Genomic DNA, 4,768 nt, shown 5'->3' on the forward strand with positions numbered 1-4,768 from the left:
GATATTTATATTTAGATTACCAGTCATAACAGTAGCAAAATTACAGTTATAAAATAGCTATGAAAGATTTGTATGGTTGGGGGTCACCAGAACATGAGGAACTGTATTAAAGGGTTGCAGCATTAGAAAGGTTGAGAACCACAGCCATAAGAGATTCTTTCAACCTGATCTCTTCTTATCATACATGTTCTGCCTTGGGTAGCACCATTTCCTACAGCTTCATTTTCCCCTGATAACTCTAATCTTGTTTCTGCATACTAGATTGTGTCCCAATCCTCAGACATATATTTAGTGACTACTCACCTCAATGGTCACAACCAGCTATTCCAACTTTATTTTTTTTTTGTCCCCAATATTTTCCACCCCAGTCAGCATTATCATCTACCCAATAGCATAAACTAGAAATTGTTCTCACACCTAAGTAGTCTCTCGATTTTTACATCTGCATGAAGCCTGAATTCATTTGCAATGTCACTGATTAACTCAGACTGGAATCATCTCCCATCTAGACTACATCAGCCTTCAAAGTCTTACCTTGTTTCCATAACGCTTAGAACTGAGACTTTTCTTGGCTTAGAATGGCCCCTCCCTATCTTGCATGTCTTCTATTAGTCCTTGTTCTTGACCATTTGGCTTCCAGCCTAACTAAATGATTTGCATTTCCTCCCAAACACAAAATTCCTTCAATGTCATCTTCCAGTATTAATTCTTCTCTAGGTTAATTCCTACTTTGCCTTCAACTCAGATGTGACCTCCTATGGAAACCCTCCCCTGAATTTCTCCAGGGTGGTTGTCAATGCTCGGGTCTCCTGTTATCCCATTATTTCAAACTCTTTTTCCTGATAGGTATTTTATTTTAGTTGTGGAACTGCTGCTGGGAGAGGCATTCAAGGCCTTGTGCATGCCTGGCAATCACTGTGCCTTTGAACATAGCCAATACCTCAGCTTTCTATTTGAATTTTCTATCACTACCAAAATTTCACATTAGTCTTCCTGTGTTTTGTATGCCAAAGAATTCACTGATAAGTTTCTCAAGGGGCTAGTTCTCAACCAAGAATCATGCTGCCATTACGAGGGGTCAACTTGTGTTTTCTAGAAACATTTATGGTTGTCACACTCATGGGAAAATTGCTCCTGGTATCTCAGATAGAGAGCAGGGCTGGTGTTCTATATAACACATCATAGCAAAGACGTTTCCAACCCAAAACATCCATAGTACTGAAGCTAAGAAACCCTGTCTGGTGGCAAACAAAACACTACAACTCCTGTATACTTTTGAGCTTTGCTTTTCTTATTTTGAGTTATATAGCTGCCTGTGAAATTCAGTCCTGTCTTCTGGAGTCTAAGATAATGAAGAAGAGGAAAACGGAGTCACAAAGATAGTTTTTGTGGGCTGGGGTTTCATTTGGTTTTGCTGGATGAGCAAAATTGAGCACTTATATGTATGTAGAAACCCATATTTGGGGAAACACTCACAGAGACATGGACAATTTAAAAATAGCCCAAATGGCTTTAATTAAATTCATAAAAACTTTAGAGCCACTATTCTTGGCTCAAACTAAGAACACTAGAGCAAGTTTTACACAAGTAGATAAGGAAACTATAAGCCAAGCCAGATCTAAGGAACTTTATATGCATCATCTTTTAATACTCAGAGTAGCTCTAGAGAATGAACATTGTAAAATTATGACTCACAGAAGTTCAGAACACAGTAATGCTAAATGATGAAATAGGAACTCAAGTTCAATGTCTATTACACCAAGCTAGGATGACTTAATTTTAGAGTACACCAAATTAAAGTTCTCAAAGAAAAAGGTATCTTAATACTTACAATGCTTTTCAAACTTAGACAAGAAGAAACAGGGGCTGGGTAGAGTGTCTGCTTAACATATATGAATACCTGGTTTTAATCCCCAGCATAGGAAACAAAGAAACTAACAAAAGCCACATTGGCATGCACTCTGAGTTCCTTCAACCTTTTGGGTTTTTTTTTCGCAATTTAATAAGACTCATCTCCATTTGATCTATTTCCATTTGAGGACCCTCCATGCCATTAAGGTCATATATAGTTTGGGAATCAAAAGATGTGAGCTTATTCAATAAATCATGTGATCATAAAAATAAGACTGTGGCAATTATTTATTCTTTGGTTTCTCATCTGCAAAATAATACTGTTTGGTTATGGAAACTAAAGTGTATAAGAGGTGTGATTTATTTTAATGATATAACTTTTTAATGTGTAGCTTCAAGGTCACCTTTTAGGTCTAGACCTACTACTTAACACAAAAGTCCCTGGGAAACTGAATGTAGTGGCACATACCAGTAATTCCAGAACTCAGGAAGTAAAGGCAAAAGGATCAGAAGTTTAAGTTCAGCTGCATGGTGAGTTTGAGGTCAGCCTGGACTGCAAGAGACTCTGTCTCATGGGGTGGAGGGAGTAAAAATAAGTTTCTAGTACTACATCATCATCTTTTTCCTTTCAAAATTTTTACCACCATCTCTATCCCCTTAGAGTGCTCCTTAATTCTTCTCTCTGTGTTCTGTACAGTAGGACATTATCAATAAATACTTCAGAGTACAATTACAGGGGTCTTTTTTAAGAAATCTGTTGTATCACTAGCAAGCTGCTTCCCTAAAAGGGAGTGACTCATTACAATGATTCAGAATCAGAAAAACATGGACTATACAACATTTTTTCTGTTACTGAGAGTCCACTGAAGACTGCTTTCTGACAGCTTGTAGAATGTCATGGAAAAGGTGTCCATTTGTAAGAGAGTGTGTATGTCTTAGAGTGCTTCAGTTATCATTTCACCCAGTGAAAAGAATTCTTTGTGTTAATAACGCAGCATGTTATGGCCCTTGGATACCACAACCTACTGTTTCTGTCTACTTCAGTGTTACAAGCCTTGTCTTCACGGACACATTTCATCTATACTCTTTGTGTGTGTGTGTGTGTGTGTGTGTGTGTGTGTGTGTGTGTGTGTGTGTTTGTGTGTGTGTGTGTGTGTGTTTCAAGCACTCTAACACTGAAGTATTATATCTACAGCCCTAAAAATCACATTAGTTTAATCTCACTATTTTCCATCCTAAGCTTTTGACAATGTTGAAGCTATTCTTACTGTATTGCCAAAGATATGTGAGAATGGTGCTTGACAAAAAATACATTTCAATTAGATGTGCAAGTGGCTACTAGGAAGCTGCAGGCAAGTTGTTGAATTGTGGCACACATTTTTAGCCAAAAACAAAAAACAAACAAACAAACAAACAAAAAACAAGGGTGTTTAGAGTCCAACCTGTCCAAATCATTCCTATTTGAAGCTCAATAAATTCATACCCACCTCACCTTACCATGTTCAGAAAAGAGGCAACATAATATCCAAAACAATGGTAGAGAGATAGCTCAATGAATAAGGACACTTACTGCAAAGCTTGACAAACCTTCATTATGAAAGGAAAGAACCAAGTCCCACAAGGAGTCTCTGACTTCCACACAGGTGGTGTCATATGCATGCACATACTCAATAATGTGTTTGTGTGTTTGTGTGTATATATATATGTATATGTATATACATATATATATATATATATATATATATGATTTCCAACAAAAAGGTATTTGACTAGCAGAGTTAAAGTGAAAATTGGTCTTTCTATTTTCAAAGTAAACGGTGTTCATCTATACTGCATGTCCTTTGATCAGTCCATAATAAATTCTTCACAATGATGTCTTTTTATTCAGATCTTTAAAATATTAGACTTATGAGCAAAATCTTTTTGCAGTAAAAATTGGGGGCTCGAGAGACAATATAATAATAATATTTAAAAGGACACAGAAGAAGGATGGTGTCACATTTCATCTTTCTGTTGTCATTTCTAACTGTCCCAGCAAGGGAAGTGGTAGAAAATAAATGTTTAAGAGATGCTCTATAGGAGTGAGGAAGAATGTCAGATAAGGGCATATGTCCCCCCTAAGAAATACTGCACTTGCACCAAATCTGCTAGCACAGAATGCTCGCCACTCTGTGTATGTCTCTGCATGTACCAAATCCCTCTCTCCACAGTCTATTTTACCAGACTTATTTATAAACTTAATGACAAAAGGATTGCTTATTTGGGGTCAGCATAATACTGGGCAGCAAAAAAATGAATACAAGGAACAAGATGTTCCACACATACCTAATAGTACCGTTTCTTTTGAGAGACACGGTAATCAAATAGCAGGGATTTTTTGTTCTTTGGATTCTGAGGGAAAACAAAATGACCTTGGCATCTACCAAATAAGCTTCAGTTGCAAAGATTGAAGTTATTACCCACAATAAGATTAGATTCTTCCCTGTGGGAACACATTTGTGTTCAGCAGTCAATTCGGGATTAACCTTTTCAGGGCTGCTGGGGAATTGGTTCTTAACTTCTCTCTCTGGGCTGCCTTAGGCTCTGGAGGTTCCCATGTGTTCCAAAGGAGATTGGTACAGGGCAGCCAGCTGTGCAACGATGGCTTATTTACCCACGCTTCTGGCAAAGATCGCTCTGAGTGTGAGAGCTGTAGAACACAGTCCCTCCCAAAGAGCACACAAGCCCAGCCCAGTGCAGCAGGACTCAGTATGGGTGGGGTCCACCTAGGACAGCAACTGTGTCAGTCTATGAAAGGAATGGAACTGTGAAAACACCCCAATGATGTTTTTCTTTTTAAATTCTGTTTCTTTTTTTTTTTCAATTGCCCCTTTACTCCCCCACACACACATTACTGTGGATAGGGACAATTAATAAA

This window comes from Mastomys coucha, chromosome X, assembly GCF_008632895.1.
Source record: "Mastomys coucha isolate ucsf_1 chromosome X, UCSF_Mcou_1, whole genome shotgun sequence".
Lineage (NCBI taxonomy): Eukaryota > Metazoa > Chordata > Mammalia > Rodentia > Muridae > Mastomys > Mastomys coucha.